The 24,834-nt window shown below is 43.9% G+C and overlaps 1 protein-coding gene across 5 annotated transcripts in view; it reads right to left on the bottom strand.

Annotated features, from left to right (window-relative positions):
• The window catches only part of LOC126293305 (aminopeptidase N-like), a 721,098-nt gene that overhangs the window by 327,523 nt on the left and 368,741 nt on the right, over window positions 1-24,834 (bottom strand). The window lies entirely within an intron of this gene.

The following is a 24,834-nucleotide window of genomic DNA, read 5'->3' as shown; positions in this document are numbered from 1 at the left end:
TGCTGGCCATTAAAATTGCTACACTACGAAGATGACGTGCTACAGACTAGAAATTTAGTCTACAGGAAGAAGATGCTATGATACGCAAATGATTAGCTTTTCAGAGCATTCACACAAGGTTGGCGCCGGTGGAGACACCTACAACTTGCTGAGATGAGGAAAGTTTCCAACCGATTTGTCATACACAAACAGCAGTTGACCGGCGTTGCCTGGTGAAACGTTGTTGTGATGCCTCGTGTAAGGAGGAGAAATGCGTACCACCACGTTTTCGACTTTGAAAAAGGTCGGATTGTAGCCTATCGCGATTGCGGTTTATCGTATCGCGACATTGCTGCTCGCGTTGGTCGAGATCCAATGACTGTTAGCAGAATATGGAATCGGTGAGTTCAGGAGAGTAATACGGAACGCCGTGCTGGATACCAACGGCCTCGTATCACTAGCAGTCGATATGACAGGCATCTTATCCGCATGGCAGTAACAGATCGTGCAGCTGCGTCTCGATCCCTGAGTCAATAGATGGGGACGTTTGCAAGGCAACAACCATCTGCACGAACAGTTCGACGTTTGCAGCAGCAAGGACTATCAGCTCGGAGACCATGGCTGCGGTTACCCTTGACGCTGCAACACAGACAGGAGCGCCTCCGATGGTGTACTCGACGACGAACCTGGGTGGACTAATAGCAAAGCGTCATTTTTTCGGATGAAACCAGGTTCTATTTACAGTATCATGATGGTCGCATCCGTGTTTGGCGACATCGCGGTGAACGCACATTGGAAGCGTGTACTCATCATCGCCATACTGGCGTATCACCCGGCGTGATGGTATGGGGTGCCATTGGTTACACGTCTCGGTCACCTCTTGCTCGCATTGACGGCACTCTGAACAGTGGACGTTACATTTCAGATGCGTTACGACCCGTGGCTCTACCCTTCATTCAATCCATGTGAAACCCTACATTTCCACAGGATAATGCACGACTGCATGTTGTAGGTTCCGTACGGGCCTTTCTGGATACAGAAAATGTTTAACTGCTGTCCTGGCCAGCACATCCTCCAGATCTCTCACCAATTGAAAACGTCTGGTCAATGGTGGCGAGCAACTGGCTCGTCACAATGTGCCAGTCACTACTCTTGATGAACTGTGGTATCGTGCTGAAACTGCATGGGCAGCTGTACCTGTACACGCAATGCAAGCTCTGTTTGACTCAATGCCCAGGCGTATCAAGGCAGTAATTACGGTTGTTCTGGATGCAGATTTCTCAGGATCTATGCACCCAAATTGCGTCAAAAAGTAACCACATATCAGTTCTAGTATATTTGTCCAATGAATACCAGTTTATCATCTGCATTTCTTCTTGGTGTAGCAATTTTAATGGCCAGTAGTGTGTTAGTCCTAAAGAAGAAAATGAACAAGACCTTTTCGCACGAAATTTAATGTAGTTAAATTTTGTACTGGGATGTGTTTTCGCTGGAGGACACAGCTTTTCAAGTTATTCAAGAAAAATATATAAGAAGTGACCTTCAAATGCACGCCCACACTTATCCCTGACCAATCAGGACATCTAGTATGTTGTTCGTGGTACTCTCTTCTACCACTATACAAAAATTTCCGATTACACAAACTACTTCCGTTATTCGATCTTTTCTGGTCTCTACTGACTGGGCAATTACACGCCACTAGCATAGTTGGCTATTTCGTTAACGCTATTGATTTAAACGTGCCCATGAGGGTAAGGAAAGAAACGGTTGTTGTAGGCGTTAGGCTGAAACTAATTACATTGTCAGTTCGATCCAAACTTACCCCTTAAAAGCACAGTAGTTTTGTAGTCAGAAGGTCTCACTAATGCGACAATGTAACTGTCTATTTTAAGTTGTTAAAATTCACGAAATCGTAAGGTAAAATTTACGGAAACTGTAACTTCGCAATTTGTGCTTGACTAAGGAGGTGGTGAAATAAGGCCAGTCAATGAAGACAAAAAAATTCAAAAGGTGGGAAATAACTACCACAACTTGTACAGTAGTAGGAGGGAGCGCAATGAACAATATACCAAATGTCCTGACTCGTTGGAGTTGAATATGGGGTGGGGGTGCGTTTGAAGGTCACTTATGGATGGATGTTTTGCGCAAACACATGAAATTTAACTACACTAAACTTCCTAAAAAAATTCCTGACAACTTTTTTGTTGGACTAATAGTTTGCGCTTAGTGGGCGCGAGAATAAAATCTCGCGTGAATTTTGGAAGACCTGATATAACATTGCGGGTTGCATGAAAGGCATCGGTAGGGACAGCTGAATCGCCCTGTTTACAAAGAAACGGGTGAAATAGGCGGATTTTGAACTTCGCTGGTTTAGTGACGACTTCTATACTGGCCTGGAACAGATTAACGCTGGAGTGTCAATTCATCTCAACAGTCAAAATCGTGGAGTATAACAAAGGCGCTATTCCGCGTGCGGCAGCCAACGACGCCACGAGAACACAATGATTTTATCTCTTTAGTCAGTACTGCCATTAGATTGTTGTTTATTTTTACATTTATACTTCATATTTCGGCTTCAAAGTGCCATTATCAAGTGTTTTGATGCCACACACTGCCTAAGATGGCTTACTGTCATATTTAAAATACACTATTAGACACATTGTCTAAGGGTCAAATACGACAGTATGCCATCTTGTTGTTGTTGAGGTCTTCAGTCCTGAGACTGGTTTGATGCACCTCTCCGTGCTACTCTATCCTGTGCAAGCTTCATCATCTCCCAGTACCTACTGCAGCCTACATCCTTCTGAATCTGCTTAGTGTATTCATCTCTTGGTCTCCCTCTGCGATTTTTACCCTCCACGCTGCCCTCCAATACTGAATTCGTGATCCCTCGATGTCTCACAACATGTACTACCAACCGATCCCTTCTTCTAGTCAAGTTGTGCCACAAGCTCCTCTTCTCCCCAATTCTATTCAATACCTCCTCATTAGTTATGTGATCTACCCATCTAATCTTCAGCATTCTTCTGTAGCACCATATTTCGAAAGCTTCTATTCTCTTCTTGTTCAAACTATTTAACGTCCAAGTTTCACTTCCATACATGGCTACACTCCATACAAATACTTTCAGAAATGACTTCCTGACACTTAAATTTCTCTTCTTCAGAAACACTTTTCTTGCCATTGCCAGTCTACATTTTACATGCTCTCTACTTCGACCATCTTCAGTTATTTTGCTCCCCAAATAACAAAACTCCTTTACTACTTTAAGTGTCTCATTTCCTAATCTAATTCCCTCAGCATCACCCGACTTAATTCGACTACATTCCATTATCCTCGTTTTGATTTTGTTGATGTTCATGTTATATCCTTCTTTCAAGACACTGTCCATTCCATTCAACCGCTCTTCCAAGTCCTTTGCTGCCTCTGACAGAATTACAATGTCATCAGCGAACATCAGAGTTTTTATTTCTTCTCAATGGATTTTAATACATACTCCTAATTTTTCTTTTGTTTCCTTTACTGCTTGTTCAATATACAGATTGAATAACATCGGGGAGAGGCTACAACCCTGTCTCACTCCCTTCCCAACCGCTGCTTCCCTTCCATGTCCCTCAACTCTTATAACTGCCATCTGGTTTCTGTGCAAATTGTAGATAGCCTTTCTCTCCCTGTATTTTACCCCTGCCACCTTTAGAATTTTTACATTTACACTTTCACTATCATGATTTCGGCTTCAAAATGCCATTATCAAGTTTTTTTAATGTTATACAGTGCCTAAGATGGCATACTGTCGTATTTCACTACGGCGATTACACTTTTTTATTTGCAGTGTTACATTTACACGATCCTTATTTCGACTTCAAAGTGCCATTAACATGTGTTTTAATGTTATACAGTGCCTAAGATGGCATACCGTCGTATTTAAAATACACTACTGGACACATTGTCTAAGAGTCAAATACGACAGTATGCCATCTTAGGCACTGTATAACATTTAATATTTGATAATGGCACTTTGAAGCCGAAATCATGATCGTGTAAATGTAACACTCGAAATAAAAAACAGTTTAATGGCGGTACTGACTTTAAAGAAATATATTTGACTGTGGTCCCACATTATGACAAAAATGCAATGATTTTGGTTACGGCTACCTTTTATGGAAAGACGTCAGTTAGTCGCAGTAGATGGCAGTGATCTTGAAACCAGTCTAGCCTATAGATTTCCCTTGACATTTTATTTCCGGAAAAAATGAATTACTTTTTAAAAGCTATATATTTTTAAAATGTTTACAAAACAAGATTACCACCTTCCACATACAATCCATTACAACTAATACATTCGTCCCACCGGTGCTTCCGCTATTTTTTTCCCTAGACCTATTCACTGTTGTCAAATCGGAGTCCTTTCACGCCCCTTTTCATGTGTGGAAATAAAAAGTCACCCGTGGTCAGGTCAGGTGACTAAGGCGCGTGGGGCACCGGAACCATGACATTTCTAGCCAAAAATTGTCTTAAAACCTGTGTGTGCAGGTACGTTGTCGTGTCGGAAGAACCAGTCTCCTGACTGCCACAAATCGGATTGTTGCGCAATCTTCTTAAAATTTCCAAATAAAACATTTGACTGACGGTCTGATCTGGATGAACAAACTTTGAATGAATTACGCCCTTGGCATCAAAAAAGCAAATTGGCATTGTTTTGATGTTTCATTTGACTTGACAGGTCCACGATGACGTATTCCTTTGGCTTGACTGTTGCTATGTTTCTGGGTCGTAACCACAGCACCATTACTCATCACCAGTACCTTTTATAACAAAACCACGATCAGTTTCGAACTGTTGTTTCAAAGCAAGTCATGATTCAACTCGACGTTCCTTTTGATTGTCAGTCACAACCCGAGGAACGCACCTGACAGCAACTCTTTTCATTCTCCAATCTTCCGTTAAAATTCGCTGATCCGAGCTCCAAGATAACCCACTGATTTCTGTCAACGATCTCTGAGCGCAAGCTCTCTTATTTTTTCAATATTCTCGTCCTTTCGAGCAGTTGATAGACGTTCAGAACGAGGTTTGTCATCAACCGATATGTCGCCATTTTTAAATCGAGTTAATCACTCGTACACTGAGTTTTTTTCCATTGCGTCTTGAGCTGTTTTCAGTTTCAGCAGCATTTTTGCCTAATAGAAAACAAAATTTCACAACTGCACGTAATTCACTTGAAGTTGCCGCCATAAAAAATAAACTAAACAAGAACAAAACAGCCCTTACCACGACAGCTGTGCGTAGGGGAGTTGAAAAGAATGTGGCACAATTGTCGCACAGCTCTGTACAAAGTGCTAAATTACGCTGGAACAACGCCACTGGACAAGGGATTACACGGAACGTTTGATTTGGACTGATGAATCTCTGCTGTACCTGTGGTAATCCGATGTAAGGGTTCGAGTTTTGCGAATGCCACGAGAACGTTTCATGGCACCATGTGTAATGCTAACATCGTATAATATTACTGACACTAAAATATATTACAGAAATTTTCATCACATCTGCTGGTGACAAAGCGTCTGAAATGATAAAACTGTGCATGGAAAATTTTTACTTGGTCAACGGCCTTGCCTCAGTGGGAACACCGGTTCCCGTCATCACCGAAGTTGGATGGGCGACCATCCAGTCTGCCGAGCGCTGTTGGCAAGCGGGGTGCACTCAGTCCTTGTGAGGCAAACTGAGGAGCTACTTGACTGAGAAGTAGCTCTGGTCCCGTAAACTGACATATGGTTGGGAGAGCGGTGTGCTGACCACATGCCACTGCGTATCGGCATGTGGGCTGAGGATGACACGACAGCCGGTCGCTACCTTTGGGCCTTCATGGTCTGCTCGTGCGCAGTTTAGCTTTTTAATAATTAATTTGCATTCTGCCATCCAGCATCCAATTCCTGCCAGATCGACAAGAACGTTGAGCGACGGCATTGTTTAGAGAGCAGTGACCGATTCCAAAATCCAGTGACCGATTCCAAAATCACGCAGTTTGCGTAATTACATTGTCTAGATACTGACAGTAAAAACATATGTGAAAGAGATCTCAGGAAGATGAAATAACAGTTTGATAAAGTAAATGCCGACGACTGAACACTAGCAGCATTCAGCTGTGGCCACCCCTTCGATGTAGCAAAGTTCTAAAATGCAACATAATAAATTGAGATGTGGCATTAATGGAGGAGGAAAGTAGGTTCTTGATTCAAACACGTTTGTTGCCATTGAATTAACGTATTTAACCAAAAGTAACAAATACGAGTGCGACACTTACTTGTGTGAGACAGCAATCAATAACAAACGAGAGAGAGAGAGAGAGAGAGAGAGAGAGAGAGAGAGAGAGAGAGAGGAGCACACCTCCTGCTTTTACAGAGTCAAAACTGATTACGGCTTTACAGAGCGTCTTTTATAAATTTTCGATGTATAAACATTTGTCTGGAACATTGTTTATGTTTGCAATATGTGACCTTTTCCCCTTAATTTACAGATGTATTTACACAGGGAAAATTTATTATTACTGTTTTAGCATTAATTAAACGTTTGGGGCGTATTTTATTAATTATCCAAAATGTAACACTTCAAGTGACGTACGGAGAAGGCGGTGTTATGGCACGAGGCTGTTTTTCGGTATCATTTTTTGGTCCTTTTATTGCCCTTAAAAATTGCAATATGTGGAAGGATACGACCACATTTTACTGCATTATGTCTACTGCGTCCAGTAGTAGAACAGTTCGGGGACGATGACTGAATCAGCATGGCAATGCACACTACCGTAGAGCAGCGTCTGTGAGTTAATGTTTTGTCGACAATAACAATCACGAAATTGACTGAGCTGTCCAGATCCCAAACGTGAATCCAATAGGACGCCGAATTCACTACCTCTGCGATTTCGATCCATGAGAGATTTTTTTTCTTTTCTCTTTTTTTTAAAATGGAGGTGGAGTCCCTCCACGCCCTCATCAGCATGAAGGCCAAGACAATAGGTCTACTGCCATCTCTGCATAAGGGTTAGTTTTCACGTAAGTGAGGTTTCGGAGGATGCGGGTACTGCAATGTTTTCGTACGACTGGTTAATCATCTGAAGATAGATTGGGTCGAAAGTCGAACGAAAGTAGCGGTTTGAAAGGTAGAGGGAAAAATGCGCCAAGGCAAGAGCCAAGGAAAAAAAGTCTCGGGAAGAAAGAGAAAAGAATGGACTGCCATTCCTCCACAGACACTTCACTCAAAAGTATTCCTAGCAGAGTTCAAGCAGTCATGAAAGCGAAGTGTGGACACATCCACTGACAGGAGTTCGTATACTTTTGATCAGCTAGTCTTGAACAGAGTAGCTTACACTCCTCAGTCTTGGGGACTGCCCTTTAACTACGCCAGCACGGCAATATGTGGCAACGGGTAATTTGCGGAGTTACACAAGGGGGAATCACACTCGCTAACACGAAGTTGTCAAGTCATCCCAGAGCGAGCACACAGTATAATTGAACTGCAGAGTGGCGTCCTGTGTGCGGTGCTTCTTAGAACCTGCTGAAGCCATTCACAAGACGCTGTACAAACACCCACTCACAAAACTGCTTTCGACACACGCGTACGCACGCACTCGCACAACCAGCTTCGCTATTTCCTCTTGTAGACGCAGTCTTACCACTTCTCCGAGTTCACGAATGTCATCTCCGGCTTCCTTACTGTCAAGCGCAAATGAGGCAATCACTGAAATGATTAATTAACGTCCCTTGTTCCGCATCTACATCTACTACACAACTACACTAGGCGAAGCACTGAGAAGTGCGTGGTAGGAGGCATTTAACACTGTACCACGAATTCTGAACGAATTTCTTCTAGTTTTATCTACATTACTGATCAATATTTGCTGTACTTACTGCCGGCCGCGGTGGTCTAGCGGATAAGGCGCTCAGTCCGGAACCGCGCGACTGCTACGGTCGCTGGTTCGAATCCTGCCTCGGGCATGGATGTGTGTGATGTTCTTAGGTTAGTTAGGTTAGTTAGGTGTAAGTAGTTCTAAGTTCTAGGGGACTGATGACCACAGATGTTGAACCATTTTTGAACCTGTACTTACTGATCGAAGTTAAAAATTCTCACTGAGAGGTATGTTATTAAGCAGATTAACACAATAAGACAACTACTACAGCTAGCTATCCTGTGTGTGTTACGGCAGCGAAACAGACAGCGCGCTAATACCCGTACTTTACTCATCCAGTATTTGAAAATAAGAGGACTCTGCGACTTCCAACTAATTTTGCACGTAATTTCATATCTTTACGAAACTTTCTCTCGCTGACTTTCTCTCCCACAAAATAATGGAAAGAAAAAAAGACTTTATAGTTTACTACATTTTTGTTGTTCATGTAGTAAAACTTCAGGATCGGTCATACCGTTTCGATTTATTCAAAAAATGGTTCAAATGGCTCTGAGCGCTATGGGACTTAACGTCTGAGGTCACCAGTCCCCTACAACTTCGAACTACTTAAAGCTAACTAACCTAAGGACGTAACACACAATCATGCCCGAGGCAGGATTCGAACTTGCGACCGTTGCGGTCGCGCGGTTCCAGACTGTAGCGCCTAGAACCGCTCGGCCACCCCTGCTGGCGTTTCGATTTATTACTTCTTTACTATCAACTGTACTCGCAATACGCTTTGCAAATAGTGTCTATACACTAGGGCGTGCTGGAAAAGTAATGCCTCTCTGAGTTTTTAATTCTGTTCTCAATGTCGGTTGTTGGTACTACACGTCATGCATATTACTCGGCCGACTTCCCTGTTTCGCCGAAGGAAGTTGCAACTGTCTGCCGCTAGAGGGCTCCGAATTGCAGCGTAACACAGCGGTGTGTGAGAAATAGTGTGCTACAATCGAGTTTCCAAGCACAAAAAACGTGCCTCCAATCGAAATCCTCAGCAGAATGTAAGCTGTGCACGGCAATGATCGTATCGGCATCAGTTGCGATCTTTGGTTGTTCGTGCTCGAAATGTCCCAAAACTTTAAAGAACACCTTCGAGGACTTTAATAGTGACGAAGCGGTATAAACAAAGATGAGGGTGCAGCTCCGTCAACAAAGCGAAACCTTCTGCAGTGAAGTATCAACAAACTGGTCTCTCGCGCTGGCAGAAAGTGTTCGTCGCCAGGAAGACTACGTAGAGAAATAAATATGTAGACATGAAGAATAAAGATTTAGAACGTTAATCACGTTTGTTTTATTTAAAAAGCTTAACAGTTTTTTTTCATACTCCTCCTTGAAACTTTGCAAGTATTCTTTCGTGGAATGATTGGCGCTGGTACTATTTGATGAGGATCCAGCACATTTGAGTAACATTCTAAGATGGGACACATAGTATTTTTGCAAGCTGTCTTCTCTGTGGTCTGCTAGCTGCTTTACTACGACTGAGCCTATATGGTCATTACATGTCATACTCCCAGTAAGTCATCAAGCTAATCGTAATAGTTTGCGAACTCTTATAACTTCAGAGGCGTCCTCATACTTTGCTGGTCTAGCATGTCTGAAAGAAAGGGCAGTGGCGAGAGATGATTGACCGACAGCCTAAGATTGTTTTCAGAATAAATGTTTCACTCTTTAGAAGAACGGTGGTGTTTTAGAACTTCTTGGCAGACTGAAACTGTGTGCACTGCTTTGTGCCTGCAGGGTGTATACGTGGACAAGAAAAAAAATTCCTGGATTTCCCAGTTAAAAATACACTTTCTCCCGGGTAACAGAATATTTTCCCTTATCAATCCTTAGAATGGTTATGGTTTTATACGCGGGCGTACTCATGGAAAAAAGACACATTTTGGAAATATCTTTAATGAGCAACAACATGTACGCTGCGTATTTTCGTATTACTACGGCAAACATTGGAATTCCACCCAACACCGCATGTTACTTTCCGAATAATTGAAATCGAGATTTCGAAGCGCTTTTGTAAAGGCCCGTCCATACGCAACGATCAGTCTGCGCAAATGTGTGCGCACATAACATCTGCGCAGACAGATCGTTTGCACCAACCTGAGGTGTGTGCAAACCTGTAAGTTGGAGTTGGAGGTTTGAGTGAAACATCTCAAATCTGCGGGTTCAAACCACATCTGCGCAGACAAGTTGGAGCGTGTGGACAGGAGATCGCCGCAAATCAGGCTTGAAACAGCTGTTTGTTCAGTCTTGGGTATGCATTTGTGCGCACAGGGCATTAAAATGGCTGATACTCGTCAGTGTTCTCGAGAGTTTGTAAGTGAATTCATTCAAGTATGTAGAAACCACCCATGTTTGTGGAAGATTAAAGTAAAGAATGTAGTGACTGAGACAGAAAGACAGCAGCATACAATGCTCTAATTGAAAAATTGCGGGTATTATTTCACTCAACTCTTGTTTCGATATTGCAGTTGAAAATTCCAAATCCTTGTAGCTCCTTCCTGTTGCTAGGAATCTTAATGTTACCGCCAGCCGTTCATGAGGAGAAATTGCCCTTCTCTAGACATGTATTTTTTCTCATAAGGGGGGTTACAAGGTTTAAGAGAAAAATTATAAGTTTCGACGTCCATCCGCAAATTATTTCGCCAGCCTTAGGTTCGCCCTGCAACTCTTGCATTAAATTTACGTGAGAAAACTCCTTTCGCTTTATCAGCCACTGTCTACACCATTTTGACGCTTTCTCTGTTTCCTGCGGTTGGTCTGAATGTTTTTGCGACACAAGTTGCGAACACAGACCACAACAGAACTTCGTCCATTTCAAAACAACTGAATTAAATTTTTGACGTTTACGGGAGCGTAGTCGCTTGCCACTGATATTTCTTTTCTTCACCGACAGATGGTGGGCGAGTAGTAGATTGGGGTTTGTGTCGTGTGAACACCACCACATTTGCAGCGATCTTTTGCATATACAGACATTTGCGCCGATGTGTGCGCAGACAGATCGTTGCGTGTGGACCGGGCTTAAGCCGTTCGTAGGTCATGTCACGTGATCTCGCCGGCCGATGACAGTGGATGTTCAGAGCATTGGACTCGTGATGTCAGCCAACAGCAACATCACTGTTAAGTAGCACGAACAGGGAATATTAGTAGTTTAAATTAATATAGTGTTTCTACAAGAAAAGCAAAGCTTTCACATATAATATTGGTCTCGAGCTAAGTTTTCGCATATACTGTTGATCTTTTTTGCGCGTGTTACACTTTTAAGATATATCGCACAAATGTGCCAATACAATTTTTAATAATGACACAAATGTCTGATCTTCAGGGTTTGAAATTGACAGCGTGCCCATCTTTTTAAAAAAAATCTCGCAGTTACTAGCGGATGGGATTATTTGTAATCTAGAGAACAAGAACTCTCTAGAAAATCTGAACTCTTTATTGCCTATTAGTTAATAGGCAGGAAGAACTGTAAGAAGCTGCAGCTGCGACCAGTGGTAAATGGACAAAACGTCTCAAGATCGCATTTATAGGCTGTAGTCATCCATGGTATACACTATCCATCAAAAAGTCCCGGGACGGATTTTACTCCTGGCGTATAAGCAACGTCATTGCAGTAACAACTGTGGCACCTTGAACTAACGACTGTAGTTACAGAAGTGGATTCGACAAATCATTTGTGAGCTGGCAATGTTAAGCACTGGATGTGTGACAGTAGCGTGTGAAAGTCGTTGTGTCACAAATCGCAAGGGAGGATCATCTCTAAATTAAGCGTTCAAGACATTTTCCACATCTTTTGGAGAAGAGGAAAAAATCGTGTGCACACTTTGTCACACACGTGTTGACTCCGAAAGAAACGACGGCATGTGGTCGCCAGCCATGACTTGAGTGAAATGCAAAACGCTGGCTATTCTTTCATGGATGATGAGACTTGGTACTAACAAGGCGAAGCCACCACAAAACGACAAAGTGCAGAAATTCCCATAAATGGTGATGTCTTTTGACGACATAACCAACATTGAAGCCAATGTGACATGAAAATTGAACACCATCCAAAAGAAGAATTATTGCGACAACATCACTTGGTTGTATGAACGTTCTGCGTTTTGTACTCAAGTGGGGGTAGGCTACAGGGAATATCTGAAGAGCCGAAACCAGCATCTTAATGGTCCTCAATTTTTATTAATCCAGTCTCGAAACTTTTTGGACTGAGTGGGAACGTTTCATCATGTGATTTATTGTAGGAGTATCAGAAACAAGCCACTGAAAGATATTTTGTATTTAAAAGAGGGCCGAGTGTGACTGAGTGAGGCTCTGCTGAAGGACGGTATAAGTGTTTAACGTATCTTCGACAACGAGGTCGTTAGGGACGGATTAGGGAAGAACGGAGAAGGAAAAGTGGCTATGCCCTTTCGAAGGAACCATCACGGCATTCGCCCTAAGCGGTTCTGGGAAATCGCTTGGCTACTGAGGCGGACAGTAAAATAATAAATAAATATTTCGAAGCGCAACAATACTGCTGCTGTCATCTACAAGCGGCGTTGAAACCTTTGATCATGTCTCCTATATTATCACGGAATTTAATTCGCACGGGTATTTATACTCCTGTAAGAACTGTTAACACATTTGCCCAATCATCCTAGAACTAAGCCTGCTTTAGGTAAGATGGTATCTGACGCGAGAAGTACTTACTGTCCTGTAGGCAGGCAGGCAGCCGCCACAAGCTACGTTCATTGCAGTGCTAGAAAAACGTAATAAATTCCCCATCTTAGAAGTGAAGATTCTAAAATCCGCATATAATATAGGTGTCTATAGTGTCTCTAAAACCGTCCTCTCACGGGACGTGAAAACGCACGCGAACGAGGTGCTCGTGACGTCACAATGTGGGACTTCACTACACTACCGAGTGTGAAACAAAGAAGCTAGCATGCCAGATTTGTACCACGTGGAGAGGAACGGGACCAATGAGATGGGACATAGTTTTTACGTCAGAACTGGAGCCGCTATATTGAAATGGTGGGTTTGCATATTGTATCTACATCTACATCTACATGACTACTCTGCAATTCACATTTAAGTGCGTGGCAGAGGGTTCATCGAACCACAATCATACTATCTCTCTACTATTCCACTCCCGAACAGCGCGCGGGAAAAACGAACACTTAAACCTTTCTGTTCGAGCTCTGATTTCTCTTATTTTATTTTGATGATCATTCCTACCTATGTAGGTTGGGCTCAACAAAATATTTTCGCATTCGGAAGAGAAAGTTGGTGACTGAAATTTCGTAAAAAGGTCTCGCCGCGACGAAAAACGTCTATGCTGTAATGACTTCCATCCCAACTCGTGTATCATATCTACCACACTATCTCACCTATTACGTGATAATACAAAACGAGCTGCCCTTTTTCGCACCCTTTCGATGTCCTCCGTCAATCCCACCTGGTGAGGATCCCACACCGCGCAGCAATATTCTAGCAGAGGACGAACGAGTGTAGTGTAAGCTGTCTCTTTAGTGGACTTGTTGCATCTTCTAAGTGTCCTGCCAATGAAACGCAACCTTTGGCTCGCCTTCCCCACAATATTATCTATGTGGTCCTTCCAACTGAAGTTGTTCGTAATTTTAACACCCAGGTACTTAGTTGAATTGACAGCCTTGAGAATTGTACTATTTATCGAGTAATCGAATTCCAACGGATTTCTTTTGGAACTCATGTGGATCATCTCACACTTTTCGTTATTTTGGCGTCAACTGCCACCTGACACACCATACAGCAATCTTTTCTAAATCGCTTTGCAACTGATACTGGTCTTCGGATGACCTTACTAGACGGTAAATTACAGCATCATCTGCGAAAAATCTGAGAGAACTGCTCAGATTGTCACCCAGGTCATTTATATAAATCAGGAACAGCGGAGGTCCCAGGACGCTTCCCTGGGGAACACCTGATATCACTTCCGTTTTACTCGATGATTTCCCGTCTATTACTACGAACTGCGACCTTCCTGACAGGAAATCACGAATCCAGTCGCACAACTGAGACGATACCCCATAGGCCCGCAGCTTGATTAGAAGTCGCTTGTGAGGAACGGTGTCAAAAGCTTTCCGGAAATCTAGAAATATGGAATCAACTTGAGATCCCCTGTCGATAGCGGCCATTACTTCGTGCGAATAAAGTGGTAGCTACGTTGCACAAGAGCGATGTTTTCTGAAGCCATGCTGATTACGTGTCAATAGATCGTTTCCTTCCAGGTGATTCATACTGTTTGAATACAGTATATGCTCCAAAACGCTACTGCAAACCGACGTCAGTGATATAGGTCTGTAGTTAAATGATCAAAATATCCACGGGTGTACTGCCGGTCTATAGTGTCCAACGGGCACAATATTTCGGCGATCAAACATGTCGCCATCATCAGGTGAACTGACGGACTGAGCTCCTGTGAACGCGCCGGCACGGAGATCCGTACGCTACGGCTGCTCAGGGGGAACTGGGTTCGGTCGCGGCGGCGGCCGATTTAAATACCCTCCGCCCGCGGCGCGCTCCCTCCGCCGTCCGCGCCCCGCGCCACGGTAGCGCGGTGGAACAGATTGCGACGGCGTCTGAGATGACGTCGGTGTGATGGCTCTGTCCGCCGTGGTCGTCACAACTATGCGTTTGCTCGATTTACTCTTGATTAACCCCATCGCTGGTTCCCAAACCTTGCTAAGATTATAGCCACAGTCACGGTTTATGAGGTCGTCATTGGTGCGAATTTCGATGGCCTCTCTAACAACGCTGTCCCAGTATCTCGACGTCTGTACCAGAATCCTCGTGCGGTCATACTCCATACCGTGATTTTCCGACAAACAATGTTCAGCGACCGCCGACTTGCTCGGATACGTCAGTCGAGTGTGCCTCTGGTGTTCATGGCATCGAGCCTCGACGGTACGCATCGTCTGATCAATATACGACTTGCCACATTGACACGGAATCTGGTACACGCCGGCCTCCCTCAAACCGAGGTCATCTTTGGGGCTCCACACCACTGCACGAGTTTTATTCGGAGGACAAAACACAGTTCCGACACGGTGTTTCTTCAGAATGCGGGCGATTTTCCCCGAGAGTGCGCCTGTGTATGGAATAAATGCAGTGCCTACCTCCTCCCTCGTGATTTCATCCATCTCCACAGGTTGTGCTGCAGTGGTTGGGCGGAGAGCACGTTGGATCTGCCACTCTGAGTACCCATTTTTTCGAAACACAGTTCTCAGATGTTCCAATTCCTGGGGTAGACTCTCTGTGTCAGAGATAGTGCGCGCTCTATGTACTTGAGTTTTAAGTACCCCATTTCTCTGTGAAGGCTGGTGGCAGCTGTCTGCGTGCAAATACAGATCAGTGTGTGTTGTCTTTCGATACACCCCATGACCTAGGGTGCCGTCAGCCCTTCTCCTGACCAAGACGTCAAGGAAAGGTATTTTACCCTCCGTTTCAGCCTCCATAGTGAATTTGATGTTGGGGTGTATGGAGTTTAGATGTGTAAGGAAGTCAAGGAGTTTATCCATACCATGTGGCCAGATGACGAACGTGTCGTCCACGTAACGGAAAAAACAAGTAGGTTTCCATTCGGATGACGACAGGGCTTCCTCCTCGAAGTTCTCCATGTACAAATTCGCTACCACCGGTGAGAGTGGGCTACCCATGGCGACTCCCTCCGTTTGTTCGTAGGATTCTCCATTAAAAAGAAAATACGTGGAAGTCAAGATATGCCTAAAAAGTTCAGTGGTATTCTCGTCAAACCTCTGACCAATCAACTCTAGCGACTCTCGCAGTTAAATGGATTACTCCTACTACCCTTCTTAAACACTGGTGCGACCTGCGCAATTTTCCAATCTGTAGGTACCGATCTATCTGTGAGCGAGCGGTTGTATATAAGTGCTAAGTAGGGAGCTATAGTATCAGCGTAATCTGAAAAGAACCTAATCGGTATACAATCTGGACCTGAAGACTTGCCCGTATCAAGCGATTTGAGTTGCTTCGCAACCCCTAAGGTACCTACTTCTAAGAAACTCATGATAGCAGATGTTCGTGTTTCAAATTCTGGAATATTCCATTCGTCTTCCCTGGTGAAGGAATTTCGGAAAACTGCGTTCAATAACTCCGCTTTAGCGGCACAGTCGTCGGTAACAGTACCATCGGCACTGCGCAGGGAGGGTTTTATTAATTTTAGAGTATGTGGTTTGGAAGCATGAGCAAATTGAAGAACTGCCGAATAATAAACAGGGTTCGATTCCCGCCCAGGTTGGGGGATTGTCTCTGCCCGGGAACTGGGTGTTTGTGTTGTTCTCCTCCTCCTCCTCCTCCTCATCATCATCATCATCATTCGTGACCGGGGGTAGACAGGACTCGGTACAAAAATTGGGCTGTGTAAAAATTGGGACTTTGTACGGGCGCTGATGACTCCACAGTTGAGCGCCCCACAAACCAATCACCATCGGCGGCGGCGGCGGCGGCGGCGCCGCCGTCGTCATCATCATTGAATAATAAAATGACAGGAAACCACATATCGGTAGGTAAACGCTTCCTGAAGTTGATGTTTTTAGTCTTATAACTTGGCTGCTATGAAAGTATACTGTTTCAGTGTTATGGCACAATGATGATCTGTCATAAGCTCGTCTTTCTGGTACAATTTGCATATTAAAAACAAAAAAATATATATTTCTAGATGCCGTCTTTAGGCAGTGTGTACCATAAACAATTACTATCTCGAATATGTAGTGTAAACTGATAGTGTTGTGACTCGTGAGCTATGAAGAGAAAGGTAGTCCGACCCGGTAACTGCGCAGTAAACGCAGCTGACTGAAAAGCTGAGGGGTCTGGGTTTTATTCCCCGCCGAGTCAGCGATTTTCTCCGCTCGGAGACTGAGTGTTGTGCTGTCCTTACCTTCGTATCGTCATAACTTACATTCCACTTCTGAGCTGGCTGAATGGGCACGACACAAACAAAAGAACAGATTAGCGACCACATGCTACTAAACTGATTGTTTTTCCTTCATTTTTGTTTTATAAAAGATTCCGTGTCTTTCTTATTAATTTAATAGACGTGTTACCTTCAGATGGCGATGTTATTTGTTACAAATAATGTGTGCTCTGTAAGTGTCCGCAGCTCGTGGTCGTGCGGTAGCGTTCTCGCTTCCCGCGCCAGTGTTCGATTCCCGGCCGGGTCAGGGATTTTCTCTGCCTCGTGATGACTGGGTGTTGTGTGCTGTACTTAGGTTAGTTAGGTTTAAATAGTTCTACGTTCTAGGGGACTGATGACCATAGCTGTTAAGTCCCTTAGTGCTCAGAGCTATTTGAACCATTTTTTGTTCTGTAATTATTTTTGCAAAGGCCAACGGCTGGAATGTTTCCCTGTGGCCAGCAATCGCGTGGCTGCAGGTCTGTAGCAGTAAATAAACCCTAATTACATACTCGAAGTTTTTGCTATTATGAGACTCCGTGCAATATATGCATATCTATCTCTTGGTTTCATGGGCTACATCACATTTGCATCTTGCTGTAAATAGCTTCGTCAATGAAAGTGAGCAGCTTCGAAAAAACTCCTCTTCCAGCGACACTAAACTATGAAACGATCTTTAAGTCTATGTGACGAAGCACGTTATTTCAGAGTGATAGCAGTCAACGCAACATCCATATTATTATGGATATTATGGGTGCGCAAATTGACATTAGGGGGAAAAAAAAAACTTTTGTGTTCTGTCTTGTCAGGGTGTGTTCTCTCTTGTCAGAGAGGTACACCGCATGAGCGTCTAGGGAAGTGATTAGAGAGGCGGTTTTCGTTGCCTTCCACTGATGATGATGAAATTATAACGAGAACAAAACAACACCCTGTCCCTGAGCGAAGAAAATCTCCGACCAGCCGGGAATCGAACCCGGGCCCTCTGGGGTGACAGACCGCCGCAGCGGTCGTTACATGACATCCGTTGTAGTTTGTAGTTCGTTGTTGATCTTTTCACTCAGTTCACACTCTCTCTCTCTCTCTCTCTCTCTCTCTTTTTTTCACAGGCCAGGCAGCCCTCTGACTGAACACGGTGAGCTACCCTGCCGGCATCAAAATGATTCAAATGGCTCTGAGCACTATAGAACTTAAAATCTGAGGTTATCAGTCCCCTAGAACTTAGAACTACTTAAACCTAACTAACCTAAGCACATCACACAAATCCATGCCCTAGGCAGAATTCGAACCTGCGACCGTACCGGTCGTGCGGTTCCAGACTGTAGTGCCTAGAACCGCTTGGTCACTCAGTCCGGCGTGCCGGCGTCCACTCAGCTATCGGGGCGAACATTGACATTAGAGAATATACTTTAAATATATTAAATTTATAATCGGAAATGGGATGAGGATTGACTTGACTTACCAAATTTCTTACAGTATGTAGTCAGATCGTTGTGCGGCATTATTCTATGTTCAATTTCCATTTCCTCCACTTTTCTTCGGCAAGAGCCAACGAAGGTGTTTTGCGCAAATCACGAGTAACGTTATGGTCCGTGAGATGTAGCAGTCGTTAAGTCGAAGCGACTATGAAGGACACCATGTCTGACAGGCTTCGAGAATAGAACCACGTCCCGTGTGAGGACGGGTTAAGCATGCCAAAAATCTGCCCTTGTAGGAGAAATCTTTCCGTAAAATGGCGGGCAGAAATGTTCTGCGCAGCGAATGAAAACATTACATCATGTATTCTTCCGTGTTTGCTGGAATCTCATTCGGTTTCGTTTGATGTGGAGTGGGAGTCAAACTGTCCCGAGTACAGTCAAGTAGAGTAACAGCGATACGTTTTCTTCTGCGCGTTGCGCGCATATCGACTGAACTATAACAACTGGACAGCAACTTTAGCGACGCATTTCCTGTGGACAACACTAACCAGCCAGCTGGTCCAACTAACCTGAACTGATGTGAGCAACTGAGTTAGGATGTAAAAGGTGACGCGCAGAGAAACAATATACCTTCGAATTTTTAAACAGAATGAAATAATATTCCGCAAAACGCTTCATTAGGTCGCCAGGCGGAAAGCACAATATGATCTAGTTCTTAACTACCAAAATATTATAATTAAAAACAAGGGTGATGAAAATTTATAACCCAAGCACAGGGAAATTTTTACGCGCGGGATATGTGTAACGCAAAAGCGTACTGCAGGGATTTCTTCGAATAGTTAAATATTGAGGCCAATGAAGACATTACTTACTCAGTCGTCTGCTAATCTCTGAACTCTTTTTCATATACGAATCCGACATATAAATTTCAGTATTGAAACTGTCATCGGCTACGTTGATTAACGCGTCGATCAACAGTACAAAAATGGTTCAAATGGCTCTGAGCACTATGGGACATAACATCTTAGGTCATCAGTCCCCTAGAACTTAGAACTACTTAAACCTAACTAACCTAAGGACATCACACACATCCATGCCCGAGGCAGGATTCGAACCTGCGACCGTAGGGGTCACGCGGTTCCAGACTGAAGCGCCTAGATCAACAATACAATCCACGGAGCCATCCAAGCGCCACAATTTTCTTCTCTTCTTTTATGACGTGCCGTTTTGTATCCCCCCAGCATTCGACACTGGCAAAGCTTCATGCACCAGTTGCAGTACGGCTGGCTGCTAAAATTATTTCTCGCGACAAACCTCTTTAACTTGGCACCAGATCAGTTCTGTTGAGTTCATGTTGCAGCATTCCTAGATGCTGTGTCAGGATTTTATGACGCGATCCAACTGAAATATTACGTTCTTGTCCAGTATCTCGGACAGCCAGTCTTCGATTGGCATACACAATTTCGTGACGTTCCTGGCATGAGCGTCGTCGGTAGATGCCGATGGGCGTCCTGAACGAATGTCATGTTTAACTTCAGTCCGACCATGTTTAAACCGTGTAAACCATTCTTCACACCGAGTACACCTTGAGCACTCACCACATAGGCTTCCTGCATCATATGGTGTATCTCTGTAAAGGTTTTATTGAGTTTCAAACAAAATTTAATGCAAACGCGTTGCTCCGCTAACTATGCCATCTAAAAATTTCGCAAAACTCTGTGTAACGAAGCAGCTTAAATCACTTAATAAAAGCAATGCCTCCGGCCCATATTGTATACCAGTGAGGTTCCTCTCAGAGCATGCTGATAAAATAGCTTCATATTTAGCAAAACCACAGGATCACAGAAAGACCCGTACCTAAAGACTGGAAAATTGCTCAAGGCACACCAATACCCAAAAAGGGAAGTAGGAGTAATCCGGTGAATTACAGGCCCACATCAAAATGGTTCAAATTGCTCTGAGCACTATGGGACTTAACTTCTGAGGTCATCAGTCCCCTAGAACTTAGAACTACTTAAACCTAACTAACCTAAGGACAGCACACACATCCATGCCCGAAGTAGGATTGGAACCTGCAACCATAGCGGTCACACAGACTGAAGCGCCAGAACCACACGGCCACACTGGGCGGCATGTATAAATAGCCTGATGTATTATTTAGTACTTATAAATTCTATGACTCTTTCAAAGGACATCATTGTTATAGTTACTAAACTACTTAACAAACAATTGTAAATAAACTAGAAAATTCTGTGTGACGGATTGTACACTGAGTTGATAAAACCTTGTATTTCAATGTATATTTTACGTAAGACAGTTTAATACAGCAGTATCGGGTCATCTTCGATTACAAGATGAGATAAATATGTTACTACATTTAGGTGACTTAAGTCCTGGTATACCTCCTAATATCGCGTCAGACCTCCTTTTACCCACCGTAGTGCCGCAGCTCGACGTAGAATGGAATCAACAAATAGTTGGAAATCGCCTACAGGAATGCTGAGCCACACTGTCTCTATACCTGTCCATAATTGCGAAATTGTTGCCGGTACAGTATGTTGTGCATGAACTGATCTCCCGATTATGTCACATAAATGTTCGATAGGATTCGTGTTGGGCGATGTGGGTGGCCAGATTATTCCCTCGAACTGTCCAGAATGTTCTTCATACCAGTCGCGATCAATTGTGGTTAGGTGACACGGTGTAAACGTCATCCATAAAAATTCCATCGTTCCTTGGGAACATGAAGTCCGCGAATGGCTGAAAATGGTCTCCGAGTAGTTCAGTATAACCATTTCCAGTGAATGAGCGGTTCAGTAGGACCAGAAAATCCAGTCAGTTCCAAGAAACATAGCCCACACTGAGCCAGATCGCTGGTCGATCATCAGCGATCGGCTTGTTATCTTTGGCGCGTCCCCGGGCACGAGCCAGATCGCTGGTCGATCATCAGCGATCGGCTTGTTATCTTTGGCGCGTCCCCGGGCACGAGCCAGATCGCTGGTCGATCATCAGCGATCGGCTTGTTATCTTTGGCGCGTCCCCGGGCACGAGCCAGATCGCTGGTCGATCATCAGCGATCGGCTTGTTATCTTTGGCGCGTCCCCGGGCACGAGCCAGATCGCTGGTCGATCATCAGCGATCGGCTTGTTATCTTTGGCGCGTCCCCGGGCACGAGCCAGATCGCTGGTCGATCATCAGCGATCGATTTGTTATCTCTGGCGCGTCCCCGGGCATGAGCATCTTTGCGTTTTCGCCGGGGGCGCGCGGGACGGCGAGAGGCAGTCGGTTTGGGGCAGCCGGTGAGACTGGCGGAGTTGTGGCTCGGGCGTAAGCACACATGTGATGTCTGTTACGCTGGGGATGTTTGCTAATCAGGAAACTCCTGCGGCGGTTACTGGTTGCCTGGAAGGCATTTCATATAAACTGTGCCAAGCCTCGCAGTGAGAGGGTAGTCTGGAGTTGGTGTTGGCCTAGATGTTTGTACAAATTGAGGTGCCTGTGTGAGAAACACGGCGTGGGCCTGTCGGTTGCTTCGTCCTTCTGGCAGCCACCGCAAGCGGATGTTCGGGCGGAATGTCTACAGCTTGTGGTGAGCTTAGTGTGAACAAGTTCTCGTAGGATGTGCTCCCAGCCTGACTCTTAGCCTGTGTTACTTGTGGGTGCCGAGCCCTTGTCTGTTACTGCTTCAAGGTGTCCTGTAAGATTGCACAGCAAAACTGGCTCAGCCTCCGCCTAGAAAGGGGAAAGATTTGTACCTCAACTGAAAGGGGGGAGGGGGTTCGATTGGGCATCTTTTGGAATTCCTTAATACTGTAATTTAAACACAAAAAAACTGTTCTTTCAGAATAAGCCCCTGTTTCTTTGGGACACTGCATTTCAAACAGCAATAGCATAATGTTAATGAGTATTTGGTATTCATCAAATGAAGTGTATTTAATGGCTTGGTGTTTTCTGGGGCACGCAGCTGTGTTATTGAACTCATTTTGAAGTGTTCTGTGGGGTGAATGACTGCTCCCCACTTGAGTGTATTCTTTTGAGTAGTATTTTAAGTTTTTTTAGGATATTTCTCAGTGGGGCGTATTGATTCAATTTTGTTTCTCTCTTTCTTTTGAATTATGGTGAATTGTTTAGTTTATCTGGTTATTGGCTAAACTCGCGCTTCCGCACTAAATCAGCTGATATTGAAATTGTTTTTTTTTATTCCTCTTTAATGTCAGATAGATGTGAAAATTACCGAAGTATCAGTTTAATAACTCACAGCTGCAAAATACTAACGCGAATTCTTTACAGACGAATGGAAAAACTGGTAGAAGCCAACCTCGGGGAAGATCACTTTTAATTCCATAGAAATGTTGGAACACGTAATACTGACCCTACGACTTATCTTAGAAGCTAGATTAAGGAAAGGCAAACCTACGTTTCTAGCATTTGTAGACTTAGAGAAGGCTTTTGACAATGTTGACTGGAATACTCTCTTTCAAATTCTTAAGGTGGCAGGGGTAAAATACAGAAGGCTATTTACAATTTGTATAGAAAGCAGATGGCATTTACAAGAGTCGAGGGACATGAAAGGGAAGCAGTGGTTGGGAAGGGAGTGAGACAGGGTTGTAGCCTATCCCCCATGCTATTCAATCTGTATATTGAGAAAGCAGTAAAGGAAACAAAAGAAAAATTAGGAGTAGGTATTAAAATCCATGGAGAAAAATTAAAAACTTTGTGGTTCGCCGATGACATTGGAATTCTGTCAGAGAAAGTAAAAGGACTCGGAAAAGCAGTTGAACGGAATGGACAGTGTCTTGAATGGAGGGTATAAGATGAACATCAACAAAAGCAAAACGAGGATAATGGAATGTAGTCGAATTAAGTCGGGTGATGCTCAGGACCTAGATTAGGAAATGAGACACTGAAAGTAGTAAAGGAGTTTTGCTATTTGTAGAGCAAAATAACTGATGATGGTCGAGGTAGAGAGGACATAAAATGTAGACTGGCAATGGCAAGGAAAACGTTTCTGAAGAAGAGAAATTTGTTAACATCGAGTATAGATTTAAGTGTCAGGAAGTCGTTTCTGAAAGTATTTGTATGGAGGGTAGCCATGTATGGAAATGAAACATGGACGATAAATAGTTTGGACAAGAGGAGAATAGAAGCTTTCGTAATGTGGCGCTACAGAAGAATGCTGAAGATTAGATGGGTAGATCAGATAACTAATGAAGAGGTACTGAATAGGATTGTTGAGGAATTTGTGGCACAACTTGACTAAAAGAAGGGATCGGTTGGTAGTACATGTTCTGAGGCATCAATGGATCACCAATTTAATACTGGAGGACAGCGTGGAGGGTAAAAATCGTAGAGGGAGACCAAAACATGAATACACTAAGCAGATTCAGAATGATGGAGGTTGCAGTAGGTACTGGGAGATGAAGAAGCTGGTACAGGATAGAGTAGCATGGACACCTGCATCAAACCAGTGTCAGGACTTAAGACCATAACAACAACAGATTCAAATGTAACTTCATTTATGTGATTTGAAATACGAGGGCTATCCACAAAGTACATTACGTTTTCGTTTGTGTCCGTTAAAGGCGGAGCTAGCGCGGCCATCTTGGTGTCATGGCATTCCGCCGCTCAGTAGGCATCCTGCCGTGCTAGTGAGAGGTTCGTGCTGTACTCCGTTGAGTTACTGTGACAGTTTTAAATGTCAGCGTTAATTGAAAATGCCGCGCAGTGTGAAGTGCGTGCTGTAATAAGGTTTGTGACTGCAAAAAACTGTACACCGATAGAAATCTATAGGCAGCTTTGTGAAGTGTATGGGGACAACATAATTACTGGAGGTGGAGTGCGTCAATGGGTCATAAAGTTTAAAAATGGCCGAACTAACGGTCACGACGAAGAGCGAAGTGGAAGACCCAGCATAGTGACTGCCGAACTTGTCGAAAAAGTCGATGCCGCGGTCCGTGGAAACTGTAATTTCACAATAACGGAACTCTCTACGAGTTTTCCACAAATTTCACGAAGTTTGTTGCACGAAATCATTACCGAAAAGCTTAGTTACCACAAGTTTTGTGCAAGATGGATACCAAAAATCATGACAGCCACAAAAATCAGCGAATGGCTGCAGCGTTGTTTTTGGACGCTTACGAGAAAGATGGCGACTCATTACTCGATCGCATCGTTACTGGCATTGAAACATGGGTTAAACATGTGAACTGCGAGACAAAATTGCAGTCAATGCAGTGGGGGCACACAAATTCCCCCAAAAACCCAAGAAATGCATGCAGACAATGTCGGCAAGGAAGGTGATGGCGACTGTCTTTTTGGACAGAAAAGGTGTGATTTTTGTGGATTTCCTGGAAAGAGGCACTACAATAAACTCTCGAAAGTATTGCCAAACTCTGCACAACCTCAGAAGAGCAATACAAAACAAGCGCAGGGGACAGTTGGGATCAAAGATCTTGCTCATTCACGACAACGCCCGGGCCCACACGGCAAATGCCACTCGTGAAGTTCTCGAATATTTTAAGTGGGAGTTGTTTCCTCAATCCCGACCTGGCATCGAGCGACTTCCACTT

This window comes from Schistocerca gregaria, chromosome 10 (genome assembly GCF_023897955.1).
Source record: "Schistocerca gregaria isolate iqSchGreg1 chromosome 10, iqSchGreg1.2, whole genome shotgun sequence".
In the NCBI taxonomy this organism is placed as follows: Eukaryota; Metazoa; Arthropoda; class Insecta; order Orthoptera; family Acrididae; genus Schistocerca; species Schistocerca gregaria.
This window is presented reverse-complemented; position numbering and strand designations above follow the sequence as displayed.